The sequence below is a fragment of the Pristis pectinata genome, chromosome 25 (genome assembly GCF_009764475.1).
Source record: "Pristis pectinata isolate sPriPec2 chromosome 25, sPriPec2.1.pri, whole genome shotgun sequence".
Classification (NCBI taxonomy): domain Eukaryota; kingdom Metazoa; phylum Chordata; class Chondrichthyes; order Rhinopristiformes; family Pristidae; genus Pristis; species Pristis pectinata.
In genome coordinates this window covers 6,549,161-6,565,311 of record NC_067429.1, presented here as the reverse complement: position 1 = coordinate 6,565,311, position 16,151 = coordinate 6,549,161, and the positions used below count along the sequence as shown (strand labels likewise).

Sequence of the window (16,151 nt, the reverse complement as noted above, 5' to 3'; positions counted from 1 at the left end):
AGTTTGTTCTTGCCACTATTTACAGAATGATTGTTTTGAGCTTCCAGAACTCAATGTCATCTTGAATGGTGTGAGGTTACTAATTATTTTGCAGAGATTTAACAAATTGGACTTTTCCTTACAGATTTGGAAAACATTACATGAACTTTTCATATCTCTATACTTTCTCATATTTCCAACCAAAACAAAAACCTTTACCAACATTAAAATAATTAACAGACAGAGAATCATAGTCATACAGCACGGAAGCAGGCCCTTCAGCCCAACTTAACCATGCCAACCTAGATCCCCACCTAAGCCATTCCCATTGGTCTGTTTATGGCCCACATCCCTCTAAATCTTTCCTATCCATGTACCCGTCTCTTTTAAATGTTGTGCACGTGTATCTAACACTGGAGCTTCAAAACTTGTACGTCCCTGGTAACTTCTTGCTCACAGGGTCTGCCACGAATAGGCAATGTTGTAAGGTATTCTCTAGCTTGACCCCACCATCAGTTCCTGCAGCCTTTTCAAAATATGAGCTCACTTGTCTCAGCTGTAACTTAGTTAGTGGAGTTCTTGCCTCCTGAGTCAGGACGTGATGGGTTAAAGTCCAGAAACTAAATTGTCAAAATTCTTGGCTGATGCATTACTGAGGGAATATTGAGCCACTGGGGAGGCAAAACTGAGCAAATGTTCCACTGACGGAGGTGCTGCTCTCTTTTAGAAGTGTCTCAGGTGTATGTGGGAGATCCCAAGACCCTTTCCTGCAGAAGATGAAGGCAGTTACCCCCAGCATCCTGCCCTGATCAGATCCCCTCTGCTGAAAAGTCTTTGATCTGAAATGTTAACTCTAATTCTCTCTCCACAGTTTTTTTCCATTTTTATTTCAAATTCTAAATTTCCACAAATTTAGAAACAACGTGTAGCAGGGAAACAGGCCATTGATCCAACTGGACCAGGCATGTGTTTGTTTTCCACATGAGCCCCCACTGACCCCTCTTCATCCAATTTTATCTGCAATTCTCCTTCATCTATTTAATGAGTTTCTTTATAAATACATTCATGCTAATCTTAAGCACTCTCCTAGTAAGGAATCTCTCCTTGAATTCACTGTTAGAAAATCATAATTTTAGAGAAATCACAGAGAAAATTGTTTATAATTATTTGTATTTATAACTATATTTATAATCAATTTTCTCTGTGCCCACCTGTAAAATTCTTTCATCTTGTTCAGGTGACCCCTAAGTTCTCTCCACCGCATTCAGATCTCCCTGATGGGGTGTAAGTCACAGAAACATAAAGTTATACAGCACAGAAACAGGCCCTTCAGCCCAACTTGTCCATGCTGACCAAGGTACCTTCCGGAGCTAGTCCCATTTTCCTGCATTTGGTCCATATCCTTCCAAACCTTTCCTATCCATGAATCTGTCTGACTGTTGTTAAAAAGTTGTACTTGCCTTTACCACTTCCTCTGGCAGCTCGTTCCATATACCCATCACCCTCTGTGTGAAAAACTTACCTCTCAGGTCCCCATTAAATCTTTCCTCTCTTATCTTGAACCTGTGCCCTCTCGTTATAGACTCCCCTACCGTGGGAGAAAGACTGTGACCGTCCATCTTATTTATGCCCCCTCATGACTTTATAAACTTTGATAATGTCACCCCTCAGCCTCTTTCACTCCAGGGAAAACAGTCCCAGCTTATCCAGTCTCTCCTTATAACTCAAGCCCTCTAGTCCTGACAACATCCTTGTGAATCTTTTCTGCATTCTCTCTAGCTTAGTCACATCCTTTCTATAGTACGGTGACCAGAACTGCACACAATATTCCACATACTGTCTCACCAACATCCCGTACAGCTGTAACATGACATCCCAACTCTTGTACTCAATGCACCGTCCACTGAAGGCAAACGCACCAAACGCCTTCTTCACCACCTTGTCTGCAGGCCACTTTCAGGGAACGATGTTCTTGTATCCCTAAGTTTCTCTGCTCTACAACACTCCCCAGGACCATGTCATTCACTGTGCATGTCCTGCACTGCTTTAACTTCCCAAAATGCATCACTTGTCCATGTTAAATTCCATCTGTCATTCCTTTGCTCTCTTTCCCAGTTGATCTAGATCCTATTGTAAACTTAGACAACTTTCTTCACTCTACACCACACCACAAACTTTGTTGTCATCTCTAAACTTATTAATCGTGCCACCTACATTCTCGTCCAAATTGTTAATATAGGTGACAAACAACAGGGGACCCAGATTGATCCCTGGTCACACCACTGATCACAGGCCTCTGCTCTAATGCTATTCTTATAAACCTTTACGTGTGACTCTACATCTATTTAACATGGTGACCAGAACTCTGCAGAGTATTCCAACTGTGGCTTCTCTCATCAATTTTCCAATAGCTTGTCTGATTTTCAGTTCTTTTCCTTTAAGTATGAGTTCTGAAGCTGGGTTTATAAACCAGAACCTTCAGGCCCTGTTTATTTCTTTAATTCTTCGTCAGGCTCGGATAAAGCACCCTCCCCGAACCCATGTGCAATCGCAGCTTCCTGCAATAACTGATCCGTTGGCTGTATGAAAACAAAGACAAACTCAGAACCACCTAGTATAACATTGTGCTGGGAACCTTGTGATGGTTGATAAGGAATGGGCGATAAGTGCTGGCCTTGCCAATGATGTCCAGTTCTCAAAAATAAATTCAAAGTAATGCCTAGATACCATGTATGAATAAAATAAATGAATGGAAACTTGCTTCATAGCCTTGCATTTTTTCCCCTTTTCAACCATATATCCTATTCAATTTATCAAAATTTATCTTCATTTCCTCTCTGGTTCTTTTACCAATTCTCTCAACTTGAGATTGAGACACCCGAGATCCCTGTGCTGGACAGTAAAAAGAAAAAGAAGAAACATTTATTAACATGTAACATAAAAGGAATTTATTTTTGAGAACTGGACATCATTGGCAAGGCCAGCACTTATTGCCCATTCCTTACTGCCCTTGAAAAAGTGGTGGTGAGCCACCTTCTTAAATCACTGTGGTCCTCTGGTGAACATGCTCCCACAGTGCCGTTGGGTAGAGGATTCCAGGATCTGGATCCAGCAGTGATGAAGGACTGATAACATATCTCCAAGTCAGGGTGGTGTGTGTGACTTGGAGGGGAATCTACAAGTGATGGTGGTCCCATACATCTGCTTATCACAGACTTCTTGGTGGTAAAGGTTGTGGGTTTATGAGATGCTATTGGAATAGCCTGGCTGAGTAACTGCAGTGCACTTTGTAGATGGTGCACACTTTGTGCCACTGGTGGAGGGTATGAATGATTAGGTTGGCTGGTGGGGTGACAATCAACTGGGCTGTTTTTTTCCTGGATGGCATTGAGCTCTCAATCAGTCCAGTGGAGGGTATTCCATTATGCACTCGATTTGTACTTGTAAATAGCGGAAAGGCCTTGGGATGTCAGGAGGTGAGTCACATGCCATTGGATATCTGCCTCTGACCTGATCCTGTAGCCATGGTACGTATGTGACTGGTCCAATTGAATTTCTGGTCAACTGAATGGGGCTTATCAATGGTAATACCATTGACTGCCAAGCATAGATGATCAATGAGGTGGTCATTGCTAAACACCTTTTGTGGAGCAAACATTACTTGCCACTTATCAGCCCAGGCCTGACTGCTGACTCAGTGTTGCTTCCTGTAGACATGGGCTGCTTCATTTGCTGAGGAGTTGTGAATCCTCAGTGAACATCCCCATTTCTGACCTTGTGATGGAAGGAAGATCATTGATGAAGCAGCTGAAGCTGGTCAGGCCTGGGACACTGCCCTGAGCAACCCCTGCAGTGATCTCCTGAGGCTGAGATGATTGACTTCCAACAACCACAATCACCTTCCTTTGGGCCAGGTATAACTCCAGGCACTGGGGTGTTTACCCTTTGATGACCATTGACTTCAATTCATGAGGACCCCCTGTATCCCACACTTGGTCAAGATATCAAGGGTGGCCACTCTTACCTCACATCTGGAATTCAATGCTTGGACCAAGGCTTTGATGAGCTCTGGAGCCGAGTGGTCCCAGTAAAACCCAAACTGGGCATCAGTAAGAAATTTGTTGGTGTGTCACTTGATTGCACTATTGATGACAGTGTTGGATGAGGGTCCAGATTGTTGTTTTTCCTTGTAGTTTTAGCTTTCTTTACACTTGCTTATAGGTTTGTATAATCACCTGTTTGTCTGTAAACTTTCAGTAACTTGTAGTATATTTGGTTCTATATTTCTGTAGTTTCTTTGTCTGCAAAGCTGAAGTGTGACAGTCACTGCTCCAGGTTTCTTATCTGGGACCGGTCTGACCGGTTTTGCTGTATAAAAGGGAAGCATGTTCCAGTTACAGTCCAGTTACTCCTCATTACAGTTCCTTTGTTACTTCTCTGCCTTGCTGGCTGGTGCAGGCTGACCCTGTCTGACCTGTGCTATGGCTGGTGTCAGGCTGACCCTGTCTGACCTGTGCTATGATGAAAACCTAATAAAACGGCTGCAACCATAAGATTTGTGCCTCATTCTTGACTTCCAAAGAACCTTCATCTCCAGATCCAACAACAGTTTGCCTCATCTTGCTGATGATTGAGAGTAGACTGATTAGACGGTAATTACCAGATTGGATATGTCTATAAACAGAACACACCTGGGCAACTTTCCACATTGTTAGATAGATGTCAGTGTTGTCACTATAAGGTTTTTAAGATTTAAGATTTCTTTATTAGTCACATGTACATTGAAACACACAGTGAAATGCACCTTTTTTGCATAAAGTGTTCCGGGGTCAGCCCGCAAGTGTCGCCACGCTTCTGGTGCCAACTTATCATGCTCACAACTTCCTAACCCGGTACATCTTTGGAATGTGGAAGAAAACCGGAGCACCCGGAGGAAACCCACGCAGACACAGGGAGAATGTACAAACTCCTTACAGACAGCAGCCAGAATTGAAACTGGGTCGCTGGCGCTGTAAAGTGTTACGCTAACTGCTACACTACCGTGCCTGCCCTAACTACCGTGCAGAGATGCAGCTGGTTTTGGAGTGCAAGTCTTCACTATAAACTGGGAAGTCGTCTGGCCCTGTAGACTTTACTGGATCCACCGCTTTCAGCCACTTCTCGATATCACACGGTGTAAAGTGAATTGATTGAAGACTGGCTCCTGTGATGGTGGGAATCTCAGGACAGAGACGAGATGTATCACTTGTTCAGGAAAGCTAGCATTAATTGCCCATTAATTGGGCAGCATTAATCGGGCAGGCACGGTAGTGTAGTGGTTAGAGTAATGCTATTACAGCACCAGCGACCTGGGTTCAATTCCGGCCGCTGTCTGTAAGGAGTTTGTACATTCTCTCCATGTCTGCATGGGTTTCCTCCGGATCCTCCGGTTTCCTCCCACATTCCAAAGATGTAAAGGTTAGGAGTTGTGGACATGCTATGTTGGCGTTGGAAGCGTGGCGACACTTGCGGGCTGCCCCCAGAACACTCTATGCAAAAGATGCATTTCACTGTGTGTTTCAATGTACACATGACTAATAAAGATATCTTATCTTATCTCAAGTGCCCTTGAGAAAGTGGTGAACTGCCATCTGGGACTGTTCTAGACCCTGATGAACTATCATTGACCTAAAACATTGTTGCTGTATCCACAGTTGCTGCCTAACCTGCTGAGTATTTACAAGGTATTCTCAAGGGTTGTTCTATGAGGATTTGCAGGATTTGGTCCCAGCAACAATGAAGGAGTACTGTATATTTCTAAGTCATGATATTGTGTGAGAGAAACTTGTATAGAGCCTAAGCAAATATTCAGAACAACACAAATGTACCCTCATTAAATGAAGAGCTTTTCAATGTTGTATAGGCATATTGACAGCCAACTCACTCACAGCAAGGTCACAGAAACAGCAAACATGACATAATCAATTAAGCTATTTTCAGTAATGTTGTTTGAGGGAGAGGGTTGGCTACAAAACCTTGCTGCCTTGCTCAGAACCATTCATGGCATCTATGAGGAAGACGAGGCTTAATTACTCCTGCAAAGTACAACATCTTTGACAAAACAGTTCTCTGCCAGCATTGCACTAATGTGCCAATCTAGCTCGTGGAGACAAATTCCAGAATAAAAAATTATGCCTCTTAAATCTCTAAATTAGAGCTGTAATGAAGCTAGTTCTTGAAACTTGCTGTCAGGTCTGTAATTCTTAATTATTTCACATCAGCCCTTTTATATCTTTGGGAAAATAAAGACAAATGTTAAATACTCCTGTTGAATAACAGCTGTAAGAGAAATTATGTAAGTGCCTTTCATACTTCAAGATATTACAAAGCATTTTATAGTCAATGAAATATTTTACAGTGTTGTCACTGTTGTAGGTTAGAAAACACACTAGCCAGCTGGCACACAGCAAGTTCCCACAAACAGCAATGAACGGATAACTAGCTCTAGTGGTTTGGATTGCGAGGTAAATGTTAGCCAAAGCAGCAGGGAGAGCCATTTCCCTGATAAGTCAGATGAGCTCGGTGGGGATCTTTTACAACTAGCAGAGAGACAGGCTCTTGGTTCATTTGCACGGTCGTCATTTTTCTCAATACTACAGCAGAGTGCTGGCCTGAAACCTATGCTACAGTCTTTACAGTGGGTCCTGAATCCATGGCTGTCTACTGCGGAAGCAACTGTTAAGCCACAGCTGACAGTATGGTTAATAAAAGAGCCTAGGATTTTCTCAAAATACTGGAGGAACTCAATGGGCAGCATCTATGGAGGGAAGTGGACAGTCAACGTTTCGGGTCAAGGCCCTTCATTTGGACTGGAAGAAAGAGAGGATGGTGGAGCATAATCCTCTCCTATCAGATTCCAACATCTTCAGCCCTTTGTCACTTCCACCTATCATCGCCCAGCTTCTGACATCATTCCCACTCTCCTCCTTACCTCACCTGCCTATCAACCCCTCACCTGGACCCACCTATCAGCTCCCAGCTCTTGCTCCACTCCTTCACCTTTTTATGCCGGCTATCTCACTTCTTTCTTTCCAGTCCTGATGAAGGGTCTCGACCCGAAACGTCGACTGTCCATTCCCCCCCCCCCCCAACAGATGCTGCCTGACCTGCTGAGTTCCTCCAGCATTTTGTGTGTTGCTCCAGATTCCAGCATCTGCAGTCTCTTGTGTCTCTAGAATTTTATCAAAGCTTTTCTAAGCCATATTTTTGTCATTCACAGAAGCCTTCCTTAATAGGATTTCTGACCACACTTCTGCCGAAGATATTGTAAGCACTTGCTCCATCCACCACCGTTTGCTGCAATGTGTACCATCTACAAGATGCATTGAAGTTATTTGCTTCAGCTGCTCCAACACCATTTCCCAAACTTGTGATCTCCACCACCGAAAAGGACAAGGTCAGCAGGCACATGGGAACACCAGCACCAGTGCCTAGAAGGTGCACACCATTCCTGGGTGTAAATCCTGGAACTCCCTCCCAACAGCACTGCAGGAGCACCTTCACTGGATGCACAACAGCTGTTCAAGAAGATAACTCCGCACCACCTCCTCAAAGGCAATAAGGAAGGCAAATAAAGGCTGACCTTGCCAGTGACGCCCAGATCCAAATCAATGAACAAATAGAAAGGAAATGGAAGCATTTCTGAGGAAAATTCTGACTTCAATCACACCACAACTGGAGGCCTTGCCTTCAGATCTCTCGACCTTTAACTTGGAATTTCCTCCCTGAGCCTCTCTTGCTCGCTCTTAAAGTCTACCCCTGTGACCCCACGTTTCTGGTCAACTGTTCTAACGTCTCCTCTGTGACGTGTTTTGTTTTGGCGGCAGTCATTTGAAGCAGCTTGGTGTAGTGTCACTATACTGACGGTGCTGTGCACATAACGGTTATTTTGCTATTATGTCACAATGGCACTTCAAGAATTCTTCATTAGGTGGTAAAAGAATCTGTCTTTTTTTGCTACAGTTTCTTTGAGTTGAATCCTTGGAGATGGGCAGAACTTCAAATTTGTCGGCTTTTGCAGTGGTATGTGTGCCCATCCCTAATTGCCCTTGAGAAGGTGGTGGTGAGCTGCCTTCTTGAACTTCTGTGGTCTTTCTGCTGATGGTGCTCCCACAGTACTGGGGAGGGAGGTCCAGGATTTCGACCCTGCAGCTATGAAATAATGGCGATATGTTTCCAAATCAGACTAGTGTGCAAATTGGAGGAGATTCTACAGTGGTGGTGTTCGCATGCACCTGCTGCCCTTGTTTTCCAAAATGACAGGGGTTACGGGTTTCGGAGGTGCTGCTAGAGCAACCTAGGTGAGTATTGACAGTGCATTTTGTAGATGCTACATACTGTGGCCACTGTGCACCATTGTTGGAAGGAATGAATGTTTAGGGTGGTAGATGAGGAGCCAGTCAACTGGTCAGCTTGGTCCTCCATTAGTTTTGAACTTCTTGAGAATTGTTGGCGCTGCATTCATCCGGGCAAGTGGACAGTATTCCTGGCTAGTCCCTTGTGGATGGGGGAAAGGCTCTGGGGTGTCAGGGAGTTAATCACTAGGTACAGGACACCCAGTCTCTGGCCTGTTGTTGTAGCCACACTGTTCATATATTTGTCCATAATTTCATGTTTTATTCACTTTTTATATATGTTTCTTTTTGTTAATTATTGTGTGCCCTTGCTTACCATCTCCCTCCTCCCCTGCCCCTACATCTTGGGCATGCCTCTGCATACACAGCAGGTTTGCCTGAATTGGTCACTCCCAACAACAACATTACAGCGCCAGCGACCCGGGTTCAATTCCGACCGCTGTCTGTAAGGAGTTTGTACATTCTCCCCGTGACTGTGTGGGTTTCCTCTGGGTGCTCTGGTATCCTCCCACATTCCAAAGATGTACAGGTTAGGAAATTGTGGGCATGCTATGTTGGTGTCGGAAGCGTGGCGACACTTGCGGGCTGTCCCCAGAACATTCGACACAAAGATACATTTCACTGTGTGTTTCAATGTACGTGTGACTAATAAAGATATCTTATATATAACACTGTGCATTTATACATATTTATAAAACAGTTCAAGCTTCTTCACAAGAGTGTTAATAAACACTGTCACATAAGAACACTTCAGCGCAAGCCTTACCATAGAGGTAGATGTAAAGCCGGACATGTAGTAGACTGTGAGGAGAAGAGTAATAGATCTCAAGGGGATATGGGCAAGCTGGTGGCAGATGGAATTTAATACTGAGACGTAGGAAGTTTTGCATTTTGTTAGGAAGAATGAGAAGAGGTATTGAAACCAAAGGGAACAATTCTAAATGGGGCTCAGTGGCAGAGATATAAGTTCAAGTTTGTTGTCATAGGCATACATTCACTGGGTATAAATACCATGAAGATGAGCTTTTTGCAGCACAGTGCATCGCAAACATGACAACCATAAGTTAACATAAATTCAAATTAACATAAACATAACTTGCGCGTGGACAAAAATAACAAAATAAACATAATGACACTGGTGCAAGTTGACAGAGAGTAAAAGAAATATTGTCCAAGGTATGTTAGGGTTTTTCAGGTGGGTTCAAGAACCTGATGGCATTAGGGAAGAAGCAGTTGTTGAACCTTGAGGTGTGGGTCTTCAGGCTCCTGTGCCTCCAGCCTGATGGTAGCATGGAGAAGAGGGCATGGCCTGGATGGTGTGGATCCCTGATGATGGAGTCGCCTTCCTGAGACGTCACCTCTTGTCGATGTCCTCGATGGTGGGGAGAGCTGTACCCATGATGGAACTGGCAGAGATACAGTTCTCCCCACCATCTACAATATATAAATAAATCAGTGTATATGCAGTTTATTGAAAGTGGCAGGGCAGGTTGAGAAAGAAATTAAAAAGCCCTTTAGGATATTGGGTTTTATAAATAGAGACATTGAATACAAGAGCAATAAGGTTTGTGGTAAATCCTTATTAAGCACTGGTTTGGCTACTCCTGGAGAATTTTGTCCAGACTAGGCACCACACTTCAGGAAAGATGTAAGCACTTTGGAAAGAGAGCAGAAGAGATTTACCAAAATGATTCCAGGGAGAGGGGATTTTAGTTACATGGATGAACTGGAGAAACAATGGTTGTTCATAGATTTCATAGAATAAGACAGCATGGAAACAGGCCCTTCGGCCCAAAATGTCCATGGTATTGGTATTGGTTTATTATTGTCACTTGTACCGAGGTACAGTGAAAAACTTGTCTTGCATACCGATCGTACAGATCAATTCATAACACAATGCAGTTAAATTGAGTTAGTACAGAGTGCATTGAGGAGTTAGTACAGAGTGCCGACCAAGATGCCCCATCCAAGCTAGTCCCATTTGCCAGCGTTTGGCCCATAACGTTCTAAACCTTTCCAGTCCATGTATCTGTCCTGCTGTCTTGGAACACAAAAGTTATGAGGAGGTCTGTTGGGTACTTAGAACCATGAAGAATGCAGACAGAACATATACAAAGAAAATGTCCCCATTGGTGGAAAGGTGAAGAATTAGAGAACACAGAACGAAGGTGAGTGGCAAAAGAGCTAAAAGTGATATGAGGAAAGAAGTTTTAACATAGCAGGTGACTAAGGCTAGGAATGTGCAGACTCAGTTGGAGTTTTCAAAAGGGAACGACATAAATAACAGAAAAGAAGGACTTGTACAGGGCTCTAGGGAAACAGCAGGGGAATGAGACTGGTTGGTTTGCCTTTATAAAGAGCTGGTACATACTTGATGGGCAGACTGGCCTCCTTCCCTGCCGTAACCATTCTGTGATTCTATGAATATATTAGAAAGGAAGAAGACATGTAACGATAGAAGGATTTAGGGAAGAAATTCCAGAGCTTAGGAGCTACTTCTGGTGAAGGTCAGGGGTTGGAACTAATTGGGTAGCTGCTGAGTAGAGCCAGCATTGGATTCGATGGTCCAAATTGCCTCATTCCAAGCTGTAACCCCTCTAGGATATCAACTGTGGGAAAATAGAAATCATAAATGTGCCAGAATTAAAGAACTATTGGCTTTGGTTTACGATGAGTTACATTATTTCATTTGTACATGCTATAACAATCTTTAACTACTAACAAGTAAAGCACAGTTGGAACCACATTACCAATGCCATTGCTAATTTATCTGCCACATCATGAAGACTGACAGAACTGGAGTTGACACCACTGCCTTTCCGCACACTACACTGAATATCAAAGTACAATGAAGGAAAAATATAATTTGCTGCAAATACTCAGGTCAGGCAGCATCTGTTGAGAAGAGAAACAGAGTTAACGTTTCTGGCTAATAATCTTTCATCAGAATTGGATCAAAATAAAATAGGTAAGTTGCAAAAATAGGGAAACTGAAAAGCATAAAATGTGTGGAATATGGAGCAGATCACTGAAAAGATAAAGCATGCAGTGTGTTCGCTGTGCTGATTACGATAAGTGAATGCAATAAAACAGGATTAGGGAGATTATAAAGCAAATTATGTTCATTATAAATCATTAATTATTGCAATAAAAACAGAAAATACTGGAATACTTAGAGAGGGATATGGTTAACATTTCAGGATGAGCAACTTTCATGGCAATTGGCAACAGATTTAAATTGATGATGTAGAGAAAATGGGGAGGAGAGGACAGGACGGAGGGAAGATCTGTGAAAAGCAGAGAATGAACAACCGAGTGATGGTGATGAGACATGTGGAATGATAATGAGACAAGAAATGATAGGCACAGGGGAAGTGTAAATAGAAATGGCAAGGCCTTTCACCAACAGCTGCTGTTCATAAAAACGGAAGCAGTGGTTTAGATCTGAAATTATTTGAGCTCGTGGGTGAGTCCAGAAGGCTGTGTGTGAAAGATGAGGTGCTGCTAGTGAAAGCTCCATTGTGTTTTATTGGAAAAGCCGAGGAGGCCAAAGTTACAGGGAGCAGAGTAGGAATGGAACATCCAATTAAAATGGCAAAAGCAAAATACTGCAGAGGCTGGAAATGTGAAACCAAACAGAAAATGCGACAAATACTCAGCAGGTCAGACAGCATCTGTGGGGAGAGAAACAGTTAATGTTTTGGATCAATAACCTATCATCAGATTAGTTAACCCCAGCATCCACTACCATGTGGATGGAGGGAGGTTACCAATAAAGTTTCTGTTGTCCATTACTAATTAAAATGACAAATTAAAATGACTTTATTCCCTGGTCCTCTCCCATCAGATTCCATCTTCTTTGGCCCTTTGTCACTTCTACCTGTCACCTCCCAGCTTCTGCCGCCATTCCCACTCTCCCCCCTCCCTCACCTACCTATTACTTCCCCTCACCTGGATCCACCAATCAGCTGCCAGCTCTTGCTCCACCGCGTTTCCCCCACCCCCCTCCATGTTTTTTTAGTTCTGGTATTGGTTTACTATTGTCACTTGTACCGAGGTACAATGAAAAACTCGTCTTGCATACCGTACGTACAGATCAATTCATTACACAGTGCACATACATTGAGTTAGTACAGAGTGTACTGAGGTAGTACAGGGTAAAAACAATAACAGAGTGCAGAGTAAAGTGTCAGTACAGAGTAAATCTCCCCTCTTCCTTTCCAGTCCAGATGAAGGGTCTCGACCTGAAACGTTGACTGTTCATTTCCCTCCATGGATGCAGCCTGACCTGCGGAGTTCCTCCAGCATTGTGCGTTGCTCCAGATTTCTAGCATCTGCGGTCTCTTTTGTCTCCACCTTAATTAAAATGACAACCATGCAGAAGTTCAGGATCACGCCAGAAGATGCTGTCTGACCTGCTCTGTTTTCTGAGCATTTTTTTTCAACTTTGTTCAGCATTTTGCTTTTGCTATTTTAATTCTCTATTTCACTACTGCTCTGTAACTGCACAGAATCAGAATCAGGTTTATTATCACTGGCATAGGTCGTGAAATGTGTTGTTTTGTGACAGCAGTACAGTGCAAAATGTAAAGACATAAAAATTACTATAAGTTACAAAAATAAGTAAATAGTGCAAAAGAGGAGATGTTACCACTGATCTGCACTGACTGTGGTCTCCTGATAAGGAAGTCGAGGATCCACTTGCAGGGAGAGGTACTTTCTCTGTTCTCTCCTCTCCCATCAGGCAGAAGATACAGGAGCCTGAGGGCACATACCACCAGACTTAAGGACAGCTTCTACCCCACTGTGATAAGACTATTGAATGGTTCCCTTATACAATGAGATGGACTCTTGACCTCAATCTATTATTTGACCTTGCACCTTATTGTCTACCTGCAATACACTTCCCTGTAGCTGTGACACTTTATTCTGTATTGTTATTGTTTTTACCCTGTACTACCTCAATGCACTCTGTATTACTGCAATGCACTGTGTAATGAATTGATCTGTATAAAACAGTATGCAAGACACGTTTTTCAGTGAACCTCAGTACGTGACAATAATAAACCAATACCAATACCAACATCCAATGGTCTAGAAAATCTGTCAGTCTAGTATCATCACAGTCTTGAAAGTGCCAGATTATCCAAGTTTTATTGAATCTGCAATGATTTTCCTCATAAGTGTGGGGGTATAGCTCAGCGGTAGAGCATTTGACTGCAGATCAAGATGTCCCTGGTTCAAATCCAGGTGTCCCCTCTTTCTGTGCTTTTACATGCATGATTCCAATTATTTCTCTTTCCCAGTTTATGACATTTGGTTTTAAAAAAAAGCTTTCAAGCCCACAGTGTTAGAGAGTATGGCTAAGCGAGCATTTCAATGTGCTCAGTGAGATCTTTATGTTTCGTGTAATTTAATCCAATCTGCTAGGCAGGCAATCCTCAGCACTGCTCTCTAAGTACCTTCCCAAGACAACTGGGCTCATGTGTTGCTTACCCACACATCATTATGGAGACAGACCACCCGCAGAGACTATATAATTCATGAAATAAAACTCTTGTCTTCCTTCTTTGTTTTTTAACACATAGGAGCAGAAGCAGGCTCTTCAATCTCTCCAGCTGGTACTGCCATTCATAAGATCATTGCTGGCCTGTGACCTAATTCAAGTTCCCCACCATGGCTGCATATAATGTAATGACATTAGCTGGATCAGGACGTTTCACATGGCCGTGTCACAAAGACTATTGCTGGAGTACTGTGCACCGTTTTATTTCCCTTACTTAACAAAGGATACACTGACATTGGAGGCAGTCCAAGAGAGACTCACTTGGCTAATTCCTGGGATGAAAGGGTTGTCCTGTAAGAAAAGACAAGATATCTTTATCAGTCACATGTACATTGAAACACACAGTGAAATGCATCTTTTGCGTAAAGTGTTCTGGGGGCAACCCGCAAGTGTTACCACGCTTCTGGCACCAACATAACATGCCCACAACTTCCTAACCCGTACGTCTTTTGGAATGTGGGAGGAAACCAGAGCACCCGGAGGAAACCCATGCAGACACTGGGAGAACGTACAAAATCCTTACAGACAGCGGCCGGAATTGAACCCCGGTCGCTGGTGCTGTAAAGCATTACGCTAACCGCTACACTACCACGAGCAGTTAAAGAAATTAGATCAACGTTCTATGGAGATTAGAAGAATGATGGGTGATCTTATTGAAATACAAGATCCTGAGGGGGCATGACAGGGTAGATGTTGGGATGTTTGCACTAGTGAGAGATATTGAATGGGGGACATACAAGATGTGGGAGCAGTCATTTAAATCTGAGGTGCTGTTGTGAGTGAGAAAACAGATTCGATGGGTGTCAAAAGCAAGGACTCTGAACACAGTCTGGCAGTAAATGATTTATTTACAAAAGACGAGCATGGGAAGATGGTAACGGGAATAACACACACACGCGCACGGTTTATAGCGAGCGTGGGAAAATGGCACCGGGGATAAAATAGACACACACATATACAATGAACTAGGTACATACAATCAGGGAAAAACAATACGATACCCGCCGCCCCTTGACTCAGTGCAGGCACAGGTCTATGCTACTAGGGACACTAACTAAAATGCTCCCAACCCTTTAACAGTGCACACCTCACCAACGATTTCTCCAGTGTCGTTCCATGGTACTCGGCCTGGAGTAAAGCAGGGTGGTCCCTCAAAGATGGCAAAGAGGGGGAGCCGAGCACACGTGGCACCCTTTATAGGGCTGGAGGGCTGGGGGGTCCAGCCTAGGTAATTTATAGGGGGCCAATGGCTCAGTGCCAAGTACAAAGGTACTTACAGGAGCCAATGGTCAGGTGTGCGCTGATGGGTGGGACGGGGCCAAACCTTGATTGGCAGTGGTTTGACTTCCGACCAGGTAGTGGGCGGTGCTGTCACGTGACAGCCACGACCCTCCACAATACAGGTGCATAGGAACTTCTTGCAGAAGGTGAAATCTCTGAAATTCTCTGCCCCAGAGGGCTGTGGAGGGTGGATCATTGGGGGGTATTTAAAGAGGAGGCAGATATATTTTTGGAAGATCAGGGAATTGAGGGCTATGAAGAACTGGCAATGAAGAGATGAGGCCTGGGGCAGGTAAGCCACGATGGTGGGCAGGCTTGAGGGGCTGAATGGCCTCCTCCTGCTCCTATTTAATTGTATCTCACCTGAAGTCAACAAAAACACTTGGCTAAACAAGCACTGTGACTGGGCCTTGTAGTAACGACGGAAGACTTGAGAACAAAAGAGCTTTAGTTTCACAGTGATGTTCAGATTCCCATGAATTAAGTGCTACGGTGAAGTGGATAATCACCATTACCTTTCAGTTAGCAGAAAGCCTCCACTTTAGTTTCAGACATCAGTGAGAGTCGACCCAAACTTTACTGGTAACATCCCTCAATGCTATGGCACTGGAGGATTAAAAAATGAGTTGCTGGAGGAACTCAATGGGTCAGGCACCATCTGTGGAGGGAAACAAACAGTCGGCGTTTGAGTCAAGACCCTTCATCTGGACTGGTTTGGAGGATTGTTTACTGTGTCAAATGGTGCACTCCCAGCAGTTGGAGTTTCAAAGGCTGAGCAGGAGCGGGCAGTGCTACCCTCGTACCAACTCTGTGACATTGTGCTCATTGTCCATTCCCTTGCTTCTGTCACAATGTGCTCTTTAGTGACTACCAGTGGTCCTTTTAAAAGCTGTTTCAACTCCAGCTGAATGTACTGCAGCTCTGTGAGTCTT

General features: G+C 43.7%; 1 protein-coding gene and 1 non-coding gene across 2 annotated transcripts in view; both read left to right on the top strand.

Moving 5' to 3' along the window:
* The window catches only part of LOC127582894 (ADP-ribosylation factor-like protein 5B), a 211,450-nt gene that overhangs the window by 149,673 nt on the left and 45,626 nt on the right, over positions 1-16,151 (top strand). The gene's annotated exons all lie outside the window — the stretch shown is intronic.
* On the top strand, positions 13,560-13,631 carry trnac-gca (transfer RNA cysteine (anticodon GCA)). Its single transcript has one exon. It is a non-coding gene; the product is annotated as a tRNA-Cys (tRNA).